Source organism: Balaenoptera physalus (assembly GCF_965194825.1).
Source record: "Balaenoptera physalus genome assembly, chromosome: 4".
NCBI lineage: Eukaryota > Metazoa > Chordata > Mammalia > Artiodactyla > Balaenopteridae > Balaenoptera > Balaenoptera physalus.
Genome location: NC_138891.1, coordinates 39,003,624 through 39,017,896, shown reverse-complemented (window position 1 = coordinate 39,017,896; position 14,273 = coordinate 39,003,624). Strand labels below are relative to the sequence as shown.

At 38.2% G+C, this 14,273-nt stretch overlaps 3 long non-coding RNA genes across 3 annotated transcripts in view; 1 reads left to right on the top strand and 2 right to left on the bottom strand.

Moving 5' to 3' along the window:
- The window catches only part of LOC309659751, a 701,522-nt gene that overhangs the window by 231,442 nt on the left and 455,807 nt on the right, over positions 1 to 14,273 (bottom strand). The window lies entirely within an intron of this gene.
- Positions 1 to 14,273, bottom strand: part of LOC309659736 — a 457,573-nt gene that overhangs the window by 70,862 nt on the left and 372,438 nt on the right. The gene's annotated exons all lie outside the window — the stretch shown is intronic.
- Positions 1 to 14,273, top strand: part of LOC309659755 — a 353,034-nt gene that overhangs the window by 323,838 nt on the left and 14,923 nt on the right. The window lies entirely within an intron of this gene.

Genomic DNA, 14,273 nt, shown 5'->3' with positions numbered 1-14,273 from the left:
AGTTTGTCTTTTAGCATCTGCTTTTCCCTCTCCACCCAAGATGTTTATGAACTGGAAGTTCCTTGAGGGAAAAAGAAGTGTAGAACATCATGTTTACTTCAACAGTTTCCCATCTTTCTGACACCTTGGTTCTTGAAGTCCTGGGTGATTTGGTAGCTCTACAGTGTGTCCAAAACTTTTTAAAAACTGTTAAATCCATCTTTTCTAGTTATTCTTGACAAAAAGATTGATGTGTTATGAGTCAGTCTTCCGAAACTGGAACATACGGTTTAAAAACACAGTTCACACATATCTCCCTTGCCTAAAATACTTTGAAGGCTCGCCACCGCCCACAGATCTGGCATACGTGGAGTAGCATTGCCTATGATATCCTTTATACTCTGGATCATGCCAGTGTTTCTGGGCCAGTCCCCACCTCATACATGCGATTGTCAAGCAATATTATAATTCTCAATGTTTTCTCATGTTTCGTGGGCTTTGCCTGTGTTCTTCCTTTTACCAACAGCAACATTCTTCTGATGGTCCTCCAAATTACCTAATTGCTCATCCTTCTACCCCAAATCAAATATCACCTTTTCTGGGAAACATTCCCTGACCTCTTTTTTTAGGCAGAATTAACACTTCTCATCCATATTCTCATTGATTATTTTACAGACCCCAATCACAGTAGTTTTCACATGTATTTGGTTAATCGTTTGTGTCTCTCTTACTTTAGACTGTGAACGTTTCTATCATTAGGGCACGGCAGGACATGGAATATAATAGGAGCTTAATAGATAACTGTTGAATGAATAAGTATATGAACTTTAATAAGTATATTAAATCATCTGGTTTAATGTCACTATAGTTTCTTACTTTCTTATGTTTTCTTCACAGATTTCTCAGCAATAACATTACTTCATTCACCTAATTTTTTTTCATTCACTCATTCAGCATTTACTGATCACCAAGCATTTGTCAGGCGCTTTTCTAGGAAACACAGTAATAAACAAGATAGAATCATTTATTGGCCTCACAGGACTTCTCATCTAGAGATGTTAAGCAATTCTTTGAAAACATGCTTCTCATGTTGTTTGGCAGGAAGTAGTTTCAGCCAGAACGCTTCCTTCTTGGCTTTCTTTCTTTACTCTTTGTCCTAGATCTGTTAAGCCAAATGTCATTATTTGCCACATTTTACTCTTAACTATTATTGCACCCTATACCATGGAAAACAGAAGGGCTCACACGCTGAGACTTCCCATCTCTAAGAGCGATTAAAATATTTTAGGTAGAGCCTGTCAGTCAAGTCACAGAGAGTGTTTCATTAATCAACATCATTATTTTATCTTCATTTTAAGTGACAAGAATGTCAGATCTTTTATGTTAATTGATATTGTCAACTGAAATGTTGATAAAAATCTTTCATTTGGTGCCAAATAGCTAATTTGATGTTTGGACCTTTTTTTCTCATTGAATTGACTAAATTTGGAGGGCGAAGGCATGGGGGGTGTTGGCTATCTGAACTCTATAGTAATTTCATCATACGTAGCAGTGAAAATAAAATCTAGAAACTATTATTTCAAATACTTGAAAGTTTTCTACATAATATTGTAATTTTTTGTTCAATTTACTACATATTCCATATTCACAGAAGTAAAGATTATAGGCTATGAAAGAATTTTTTCTGAAAATAATTTCCTAAATATTCAATTTAAAGCATATAAAATTTAAATTATGATTTTAAAATTCTTACACTTAATAATTCTTATAGTATTTTATTTTAATTGACCCATAAACCTAAAAATAATCATTGTTTTTTTCAGATCTGCATTTACCATATTTGTAACACATGAAGCAAACAAAGCTTGGGAAATTTGTAGTTCTGCTATATAAACTATACATTGTCTAAGCTAAAGTTCTCATTATTTCTAATAATAAAAGCTGTGCTTACAATTTTAAACACTGCTCAAGAATATAACTGAGAGCTTTAAAAAAATGTGTTTAAGTCAGCATACAATTATTAGAAGAACCACACGGGGCATCTTTTAACAAGTTGGGGAGAAAATAGCTGACCCTAGAGTTTGTAACAGGTTTCTTTACATTAAAACATTAAAGTGCTATCTATGGGAGAAATAGAAAAATCATACCAAAATATTTGAGGGACAGTAAGTAGTGGGTGTTGGAGAAAGGAATCAGTTCTGGAAAGAGTAAGATGTCTCTAAAACATACAAAGGTAACACCTTTCTTCAGATTTTATACTAATCACTTTGGGTAAGTTAACATTTGATAGTCAGTTTCCCCATGATGACACTACAAAGGCGGCCAAGGAATGGGACCCAGTGAAGCCATAGTATAGGAGACGGACCCAGAGTAAGCCTGTATGTGTGTGGCGGTGGGCGGGTGCAGTTCTGCACACATATGTGTAAGAAAATGAGATGCGAGTGCAAGAAAAATACAACTTATCACAGAGCACTGTGAGGTTCACTTCTCAGCTGCAAGAAAACTGCAAAGCCTCATTTGGCCACAGGGATACTCAGTACCAAAGAGCCTGTGTAGGCCAGGGAAATCAACTAGCATGCATTGTTTAGAAGCTGCAGAAAAGATAATAGACTGTGACTTCTGGAATATTTACAGTTCATCTTGGGCTTTCCCTAAAGTATAAACTTTCCTCAGCTTGAATCTGGTGAAGGATGTGAAGAAAGAAAAAAAAATCCAGTGAGATTTTTGAGAAGAATTAGTTGAGAAGGCTCATCCTCTTTAATTAATGGGGGAAAAGTAAACACAACTAAGGATCAGCTTTGTGGAAGCGAATCTGTATGTGGGAAAGTTTTAAAGTAAGGACTAGACACTTTACTTGGTTAAAATTCAATGCTTTATTAACTTTCCTCCCAATTCAAGCTCAAGCTCTGTGCTGGGACATTAGAACCTGTGGCTCGTGCTTACACTCATGTAGAAAGAACTCGTATTTCCCAGGGTTCTCCAGTTCTAGAATTCTCCTGGTGGCCTTGCCCCTCCATGCCAAGCACCTCTGCTTCTGCAACCAGGTCTCCCTCAAGCACAAGTCTGGGCACCTCTAGCCATGCTGCTCCTTCTGCCAAGGTGCTTTTCTCCCCATCCCTCTGGAATGCCACCCGTCATTCGGGATGGACCTCAATGCCCTGTTTTTCATAATCTTCCCATGTCCCCGGGTCTCTGGGTCCTTTGGGCTCCCTGGGCAGTGATCACATTCTGCTGTATTTTATAGTCAGCTGTATATACCTCTGATTTTTCACTTTGATTATAAATTCCTTGAGAGTCTGGACTATGACTTGTACATACTTGTGTCCCTCACAGACTCTAGCCAACAACAACAACAACAACAATGACATTTACAGAGCATTCTATACTGCATTGCACTCACAAACACTTTCTTCATTAGTGCCTCACAGCAGTCTTGCGAGGGCAGTAAAACAGGTAGTGATGTCCCTAATTTGCAGAAGCAGAACCTGGGGTTCAGAAAGATAAAGCAATTTATCTTCAGTCACACAACTAGGAACTGGTAGTTTCTAGACTTGAGTTCAAGTCTTTTGACTCCGCATTCTAACTTTTCCTTGCCTTGTTCTACTTCGATAAAAGACTGTGAAATTGAATTAAGGGAACCACTGGCCTATATCTTAACAAAAAGAAAATAAACTCTAAACAACTACTTATATTTAGGTTCAAGCTGGTGGAAGAGCTCATGGAGAAGGGCCTTGGTTCATGATTTGGGATTTGCAGCTGCCCTGAGCTTATAACTAAATTTGACTTTGAATCAGTTAAAAGGGGGTATTTTCAGCTTCATTTTGCTTGGGGTTTGTGTGAGCTCTGATTGTATGCGACCAGTCTCAGCTCTTTCCTATTCATCTTGTCATATAAGAGGCTTTCCTTTCCTCCATGAGAGGAACACTTGAATCTCATCAAAGTAAATAGCAGGGGTTTTACTTAACACATATGTCAAACCAAATAGAGAGGGCAGGAGATCTCCAGGAATGAATCCAGTGACGCTTCTAACAAAGAGGACAATTTGTACATGTAGGACCAGAGGAAAAATCATCAGCAACACTGGCAATATCAACTGAGAAAACACTTTGAAGGAGATAAGCTTTGGCCTCTTGGTGCCTTGTAGCAGAATGACACCAACACGGAACTCAGAAAGAGGCATCCACGGGGCTCTTCCCGGGTGCAGGCGGGGCAAGACCCCCTCCCTCCGTGTGCTCTTTCGTATGGAGTGTGTAAAGCTACAGAGAACTTTGAGGGTGTTCTTCTTTTAATCCCCTTTGATTGGAAACTGCTCTCAGACAAAAATAAGAACACATCCTCTTTTCATGTTAAACATCTGAATTCTCCAGCATATAGGTTCGAAGTTAGAATGTTATGTCTTTTATTTGCCAGTATGAGTTTCTGTTGGGCTGATACCACATCAGTGATGGCATAGTCAATGAAAAATTCTCTGCTAACAGTTGGTAACAAAGCAATTTCGAATATTTGCCTCACAGCTGCCTTGCCTTAGGCTTGAATCTGGTTTAGACACCACATAGTAAATTTTCAGAAGTCCCAGACACAACGTTCCTTGGAAAATTTTGCCACATCCCGATACTATCAGTGAATTCTCCCTTTTCTTTTGTGCCTATCATTTATACAGTTTTGGGTACTATAAGATAAACTTCGGGACCCCAGGCCACCCCAGCCTAGGGTTATAAGAGGGTCACATGAGGAATGACAACCTTGCCTGTCACCTGTTCTGGGAGGACCATCAGCCATCAGTGAAATTCTGTTCGATGATTTCCAGGAGGGCTCAGCTCTGTTCATGAATAATAACAGGGCATCTGGTGGGCACGGCTGCCTCTTCAGGACCTCACGTCACTGTGTTCCTTGTAAGGTTTCCTGCTGTATCAACTATGCAAATGACCATTTCTTCTGGGCTCGCCCTGCTATGCTGCCACAAACACTGGGCACCGTGGCCCAAGTCACTGCCAGACAGTCTGCAGCATTCCTGAGGCTCCACAGCCCTTTGCAGCCCCCCTCCATGGCTGGAGCACAAAGTAGACAGTCTGTGTGCCCTCCTGTGTTATACCCTGCTAGCAGGGCTCCAAAGCAATGCTCCTTTGTGCCTGCTGCTTTATGGTGGTTTTACTGAAAACAGTTATTTCAATTATTACTTTGTAGCCCCCAAGAGCTCTTCCCCAGGGGACCAGACTGGGAACAAAAGCCGTGACAAACATCATAAGCAGTCTTCCTCACCTGCCCCTGCCCCCAATCCATCTGAGGTTTTGCCATGAGGCCCATCTTGCCTGTGTCATTCCCTCTAACACAAGTTCCAAAAATATTTAAGAATATGTTACAAGTCATTTTGGGAGGGGGGGGTAATTGATTTCTTTTTTTATTGCTGCTGTTAACAAATTACTACAAACTTAGAGGCATAAAACAACACAAATTTATTGACTTAGAGTTCCAGAGCTCAGAAGTCTGAAATGGGTCTGCTGGGTTAGAATCAAGGTGTTGGCAGGGTTGTGTTCTTCCGGAGGCTCTAGGGGGGAATCAATTTTTTCCTCTTCTCCAGTTTCTAGAGGCTGCCGTCATTCTTTGGCTCATAGCCCTCTTCCATCTTCTGAGCCAGCAATGGCTTATCAAGTCTCTGCCATCTTTCTGGTCCTTTCTCTTCTGCCTCTTTCCACTTAAAAAGACTCATGTGATGACATTGGGTCCACCTGAAGAATCCAGGATAACCTCTCCATCTAAGGTCAGCTGAATCCTTAATTCTGTCTGCAACCTTAACTCCTCTTTACCATGTAATGTAACCTATTCACAGGTTCTGGGGATTATAGACATGGACATCTTGCATTATTCTACCTACCACACATAGGTTTTTGAAAGCATAGCTCAGTGATAGCTACTCATGAGGGCTGTGCATGAGCAATGGTCAGGATGGGCCACATGAGTGAACGTAGGTCAGTGTGACTTGGAGTTTCTCCATAGACCTGCCCTTATCCCCGGAGCATATATCAACCACAGTTGGGCTACCCTCACTAGGGTGCCACTTTCTGTCCTTGCAAAGGCTCTCTGCTGCCACACATATGATCTGCTCTTTCTTTCTTGAAATCTTTCATCCCTCAAACCCTCCGATCCCCTAATCTATCAGCTGCTACAGATGCTGTCCTGATTTTGGCTGACCTTTTTCAAGGTCTCCAGAACCAAACTGATACTGTTGTCCACATACTAGATGCCAATAGGTGGACAAATAAGGGGATACTTAGATTATGTCTGAACAATATCTCCCCTGATGGTCAGCATGTTTTATTGTGACCTGGAACTATCACATTAGTTATAGCAATTGGTCCTTACCTTGACCCAGCATAGACTTTTCTCAGAAAGTAGCCATGGGACTTCCATGCTTTCTCTCCATTGATTTAAAGGTTACAGACTTCCAGACCACTGAGACTGACCTCAATCTACTCTGACCTCAGCACTAGAGACCTTCATGGTATAGGAGAACCAAGATGGAACCATGACAAGTAAATGGAACTTGTGGAACCATGACAAGTAAATGGGTCAGAGTCACAGGTTAGTGGAATTCTTTCCCCCACACCCACCCACCACTGGAGATCTAGGCAGGTGGTCAGTTTATCTCAGCCCCAAGGAGCATTCTTGAATCAGTGATATTTTATGAGATATCTGTGGTGCTGACATGTACAGGCTGTCCACCCTTTGCACTATAGAAATACGTTTTCAGGTTTGGCTGATGTGGTGATGTTAACTGGCTTTCCCTTGCACCTTTCCTGAGATCGTTCACTTTGTTTCATTTTTGTACCTGCTCAGGTTTTGGTGTGCACACATGCACACAACACTAATACCAGGGCTAGTCCTTGGTAGACTATGTTAAAAGAAGCTCCAGCCAAACACCAGCAAGTTTCCCCTGATTCTGAGACTGCAGCTCATTTTCTCTGAAAGCACATGATATTCAGAGTAAGCATCTCTTGAGAATACCAGAAATCTTGCAAAAATTCCCATCGTGGCATAATTTTGATCTAATTTGTATAGGAAATATGAGAACTTTAACTGAATTTAAGATAGAAATGTAACCCATTTACAATATCTGTACACCCTCGATGTATATATACATATATAATAAGTTGTCATTTTCACGTGGTGCAAATGCATCTCCCAAGTTTGAATTTTGAGGATTTCTCACTTTGCAAATCCCTTAAGAATGAGACTCTCAAGAGGAAAGTAAGGAACAGTGAGAGGCAGCAAGTGGTTCGTGTGCCCCGCAGCTAATTTGAGCATCAGTGATACCCTAAGCAGTATCCTGCTGCCACCTATAATGAAGAACATGCTTATTTCTAATTTGTAGCATTTCTCCCCTTCCTGATTATACAAGATGGGTTCATTCATTATTAATCTGGTTTGTCAGACAGAACGGCCCTCCAAGTGTCAGGCTTCCTTGTTTCCAGGCAGTGAGTTTGTGTAGGAGCAGTGAAATTTCAGAATGCACAGATCAGCAAGTGCTCATCTGCACCTGATTAAAGTTAGATAGACCAACTTAACAGCCTTAAAATAATTCTACATGAAGCAGCAGGAGACCTTTCTATATTTGTCCTTATTATTGGAAAGGAAATGGTCTAAAAAAAAATCGTTACTTTTCTTCCAAGCTGTACCTGATTTGAAAGGGAGTGAGGGAAAGGAAATGATCCCTCTTTGTCTACACCAAATATCTTAGGAATCAAAAACAGCAAAGGAGATATAACTCCAAGTTTACTGTTAAAAAGTCAATATTTTAACACACATACACACACATGCACACCCACATGAACATACACATACACACAATCATCCTTGCTTTGTGGAGCTTATAACTTAATGTTAACCAGATCATGATATTGTGTTGTGAGTGAAAAGAGTGCTGGACTTGCCAGTGAAGGTTCAGATTGATCTGATTCTCAGGAAAGGGGCTTGAACAAGCAATCTGTTCATGGATCGTGAGACTGGGCTCCAGGACTCAGCTGGAGAGAAGGAAAAAGTAATGCTTTATGGGAAACAGACACAGGTACTATGAATTTCAAAACAGTAATTGTTATGTAAAAGACTGAGAAATAGATTCTAGCCAGTTTCCAAGTCATTTGAATGAGCACTGGAATTATTTTTCTTTTGTAACCACCTAGCTTTAGAGGAAGTGGGTAAATAAAAGGACTGGGTGATAAAGTCTTGAACTAAATACAATGAACAAATTTCCATCTATGCCTGTTGAGAGGGTTTCTTGTTTGTTTGTTTAATAAAGGTGTCACTTGACCTTTTCTTATATGCACTCATCAGAAATCCAGCACTTTTGCAAACCAAAAAATCTCTGGGCTGGTTCTTGCCCCTGGGATAGAGGTGTGGAAGGAAAATCATTCACAATTATGACTTCTGGATGAGCAATATCCCTGGAGAGTGTTTGGGAAAAGAGGAAACAACAGTGGTGTGAGGTCTGTGAGCGATTACTTATATGGACTCACCAGCCAGAAAAATTAAGGGGACACTAGGTAGAGCCTGAAGCTGGCACAGGGACAAAGAGGGTAAACTGCAAACTATTGGGGATATGCAAGAAGTCTCATTTGCCTAAAGAGTGTAGTGGATAAAGCCTTGACACAAGGTGCCAAAATTTTCATCCCCTGAATTTAAAGGAAACAACAAAGACAATTGCTACTCTACACCAGTGGTTCTCAACAGGGGGAAGGGGAGCAATTTTGCCTTCCAGGGAACACTTGGCAATATCTGAAGACACATTTGGTTGTCACAACTGGGAAAGAGAGCATTGCTATGAGCAGAGAAGGAAAGAGAAAGAGGTTTGGAAAGAGCTAGCCAGTCTTTGCCATAACCTCACTGAGCATCAATTTTCTCACCTGTATGATGGACATCATAACAGTTACCTTATTTGGTTATTGTAAATATTAAATGAGATAATGTATGTAAAGCACTTATCACAGTGCCTGACACATAGTAATACCTCAACAAATTACTGATATTATTATTAGCATTATTGTGTGATTCTTAGTAATGGTGTTTCATTATCAAGCCAAGGGAAAATGACTTAAGAATTTGGGGAGGCATTTCAAAATGAATTTCTGACAAACCCCAAGCAAAGGATGCTCATGAAAAATTAAGTGAAGAGGGAAGTGAGAGCTCAATGTGACAACAGTGGAAGCTCCTGACTAAATCCCGTTTAGTAGAATTTTTACAAAATATGAAGAACATATTGCAAAGGAAGGTTTTTTTTTAAAGGAGTATAAAACTGTGAGGACACTCTTGATGACTAAAGCCAGAGTAACACTGTCCAATGGAAGTGCAATGTGAATCCCACTGGCAATTTAAAATTTTGTAGTAACCACATTAAAAAAGTAAAAAGAAAGAGGATGATTAACTTTAATAACATATTTTATCTAACCCAACATATCAAAGATATTATCATTTCAACATGTAACCAATATAAAAAATTACTAACCAGATAGTTTGCATTCTTTTCTTCATCAAATCCTTAAAACTGAGGGTATATTTTAGACTTACAGCACATCTTCATTTGCACTAGCCATGTTTCAAGTGCTTAATAGTGGCTAGTGGCTACCTTATTGGACAGCAAATATATAGAAGATGATTGTAAAGATGTCAGAGATGACAAAAATAAGTCTTTAAAGCCATGTCCAGAGAGAGGAGGGTAAGAAAGAAAACACAAACCTGCTGACGTGGGAAGAAAATTTAATGTTAGTATTCCTCAACTATTTTTTTTAACTTACATCCTCTCCTTTATGAAACTTATTACCCAGCAAGTATGGTTAGATCTCACTCTAGTATAAGTTATTTGAAGGCAAAGTATGTGATAAACTATGAAGAGATCATTTTGAGTGTTAATAATGAATTAAAATATCTGTAGTTGGACTAAATATGTTTTAGGGAACTGAGACTCTTGAGTAGGTTGGAGGAATTGTGAATGGCAACAGGGGTGTGAAGAGACTAACACTAGGAATAAACAATTATGCCTTTTCAAAAGGAGGAGGACTTGTGGGCTCCTGTGCATACTCTATATACCTCTCTGTACTTCCTTGTGAAAGCCAAACTCTGGGTCCTAGGTTTCTCATCTATAGACTCAGAGGTTGAATCACATGAATTCCATGGCCCCTTTGTGTTCTAACAGGTCTGAATCTGTAAGCTCATCCACACTTGGAGTTTGAGCATTGAGAAAGGGAAGAGATGATCACTAGGGTCCAGAAATAGCTTATGAAAAACAAATAACACTGGCCTAACCTCATTTTCTCTTGTAGGAGGGTCTCTAGTCTAACATTGTCAGGGAAAGGCTAGGATCATAGCACATCTGGATTTTGGTGAGAGGTTTGGAACTTATGTTTAATGAGCACCTACTATTTATTTAACATTAATTCAGCAGATACTTATTGGGAATCTACTATGTTTTAGACACTGAGGATATGACAGTAGAGAAGATGCTTCTTAAGAAACTAATTACACAAACTTGATTATGGAACAATGTGGAAGGTACAAGGGAAGTATTCAGTTGGCCAAAATCCCGAACGAACTTTTTGGCCAACCCAATATATTTGCGAGGTCACTTAACTCAGTCATGAAACATTGCAGGAGGCTTTCTCTAGGAAATGACATCTATATGGGCACCCAAAAGTGTTAGTAAGAAAAGACTTTAGGGTGTGAGACCAGGAAGAATATCTCAGGAGGAAGAAACAGTAGTTTTGAAGGCTCAAAAGTTAGAACAGAGCTAATATGTAGCAGAGCAGTGCTTCTCAAGCCCTATGTGCACATAAATGAGTTAAAATGCAGATTCTGATTCTAAAAGTCTGGGTGGGGTCTGAGATTCTTCATTTCCAATAAGCTCCCAGGTAATGCTGATGCTGCCAGCCTGTGGACCTCACTTTGAGTAGCACCAGTGTCAAATACACAGAGGGAGAGGTCAGAGAGAGTGCTAAAGAGGTAAGCATGGGGTGGATCATGAAGGACTTTGTAAGTCTTGTGAAGATTAAACAACATGCTACTGAACAGCCAGTGGGCCAAAGAAGAAATCAAAAGAGAAATAAAAAAATACTTTGAGACAAGTGAAAATGGAAATACACCAAAGTTTATTGGTTGCAGCAAAAGGAGTTCTAAGAGGGAAGTTCATAGTGATAAATGCATAACTTAAGAAATAAGAAAAGTCTCAAATAAATAACCTAACTTTACACCTCCAGGAGCAAGAAAAAGAGGAATAAACAAGCTTAAAATTAGAGCAGAAATAAGTAAAATAAAGTCTAAAATGATAACAGAAAAGACCAATGAAAGTAGTAGATGATTCTTTGAAAAGATACACAAAATTGAAAAACTTTTATCTAGACTCACCAAGAAAAAAAAAGGAACTCAAATAAATAAAATCAGGCATGAAAATCAAGGAGATATGACAACTGATACCACAGAAATACAAAGGATCACAGGAGTCTTTTACATGACCAAAAATCGGACATCCTAGAAGAAATGGATAAATTCCTATAAACATACAACCTAATAACATTGAATCGAGGAAATAGAAAATCTGAAAAGACTGATTACTAGCAAGAAGATTGAATCAGTAATGAAAAATTTCCCAAAAAACAGAAGTCCAGGACAAGAAGGCTTCATTGGTGAATTCTACCAAACATTCAAAGAAGAATTAATTTGACTCATTCTTAAACTCTTCAAAAAAAAAAAAAAAAAAGAAAAGGGAACTCTTTCAAACTCACTTTACAAAGCCAGCATTACCCTGATATCAAAACCGGACAAGGATGCCACAATAAAAGTAAATTATAAGCCAATATCCTTGATGAACACAGATGCAAAAATCCTCAACAAAATACTAGCAAACTGAATTCAACAATACATTAAAAACATCATACACCATGATCAAGTGGAATTTATTCGAGGGATGCAAATGTAGTTCAATAACTGCAAATCAGTCAATGTGATACACCACATTAACAAAATGAAGGATAAAAATGATACAATCAATAGATGCACAAAAAGCATTCAAAAAAATTCAACATCCATTTATGATTACAAACTCTCAACAAAGTGAGTATAGAGGGAATGTACCTCAACATAATAAAGGCCATGTATGACAAGCCTACAGCTAACATTATACTCAATTGCAAAAAACTCAGCTTTTCTTTTAAAATCAGAAACAAGACAAGAATGCTCACTCTCACCACTTTTATTCAACATAGTATTGGAAGTCCTATCCAGAGCAATCAGGGAAAAAGAAGAAATAAAAGGCATCCAAATTGGAAAGGAAGAAGTAAAACTGTCACTATTTGCAGATAACATGATATTATATATAGAAAACCCTAATACCTCCATCAAAAAACTATTAGACTAATAAACAAATTCAGTAATGTTACAGGATACAAAATCAATACACAAAAATCTGTTGCATTTCTATACACTAATAACAAACTATCAGAAAAAGAAATTAAGAAAACAATTCCATTTACAATTGCATCAAAAAGAATAAAAGTACCGAGGAATAAACGTAACCAAAAAGGTGAAAGACCTGCATACTCAAAACTTCAAGACTTTAAGGAAAGAGATTGTAGAAGTCATGAATAAATGGAAAGATATTCCATGTTCATGGATTTAAAGAATTAATATTGTTAAAATGACCATACTACCCAGAGCAATCTACAAATTAAATTCAATTCTAATCAAAATTCCAATGACGTTTTTCACAGAAATAGAACAAATAATCCTAAAATTTGTTTGGAACCACAAAAGACTCTGGATAGCCAAAGCAATCTTGAGAAAGAAAAGCAAAGCTGGAAAGCATCATGCAATCTGCTTTCAAACTCTATTACAAAGCTATAATAATTAAAACAGTATAGTATTGGCATAAAAACAGACACATAGATCAACGGAACAAAATAGAGAGCCCAGAAACAAACCCATACATATGGTCAATAAATTTACGACAAAGAAGCCAAGAATATACAATGGGGAAAGGACAGTTTCTCCAGTAAATTGTGCTTAGAAACTGGATAATCACATACTAAAGAATGAAACTAGACCACTATCTTATATCGTACACAAATATTAACTGAAAATGGATTAGAGACTTGAACATAAGACTAGAAACGATGAAATTCCTAGAAGAAAACATAGGTGGTAAGCTCCTTGACATAAGTCTTGGTGATGATTTTTGACTCTGACACAAAAAGTAAAAGCAGCAAAAGTAAAAATAAATAAGCAAAAACATCAAATTAAAAAGCTTCTGCACAGCAAAGAAAACCAACAAAATATAAAAAGGCAATCTACTTTGCCTTTGGGATGAATGGGAGAAAATATTTGCAAATTATATATCTGACAAGAGGTTAATATCCAAAATATACAAAGAACTCATACAACTAAATAGCAAAAAAAAAAAAAAAAAAAAGCCAAAACAAACAAAAACAATCCGATTAAAAAATGGGCAGAAGATCTGAATAGACATTTTTCCAAGGGAGACATACAGATGGCCCACAGACACATGAAAAGATGCTCAACATCATTAATCATCAGAAAAATGCAAATCAAAAGCACAATGAGCTATCAACTCACACCTGTCAGAATGTCTAAGCAAAAAGACAACAAATAACAAGTGTTGCCAATGATGTGGAGAAAAGGAAACCCTTGTGCACTGCTGGTGGGAATGTGAATTGGAGCAATAACTGTGAAAAACAGTATGGAGGTTCCTCAAAAAATTAAAAATAGAACTACCATAGTATCCAGCCATTCCACTTCTGGGTATTTATCAGAAGAAAATGAAAACACTAACATGAAAAGTTATATTTACTTTCATGTTTATTGCAGCACTATTTACAATAGCCAAGATATGGAAACAACCTAAGTGTCCATTGGGGATAAATGGATAAAGAAAGTGTGGTATTTATATACAATGGAATATTATTCAGCGATTAAAAAGAATGAAATCTTGCCATTTGTGACAACATGGATGGACATTGAGGGCATTATGCTAAGTAAAATGAGTCAGACAGAGAAAGACAAATACCATGTGATCTCTTTCATATGTGGAATCAAAACATAAAACAAAACAGAACCCAAGCTTATAGATACAGAAAACAGATTGGTGTGTGCCAGAGAGGTGGGGGGTGGAGAGTGGGAGAAATGGGTGAAGAGGAGTCAAAGGGGTGGAAAAAAAGAGACCTTCCAGATGTTTGTAAGTGCAGCTGGGTTTCTTAAACTTATACTGAGTTGCTTTCCAACTTTAAGTGTTTGAAGTA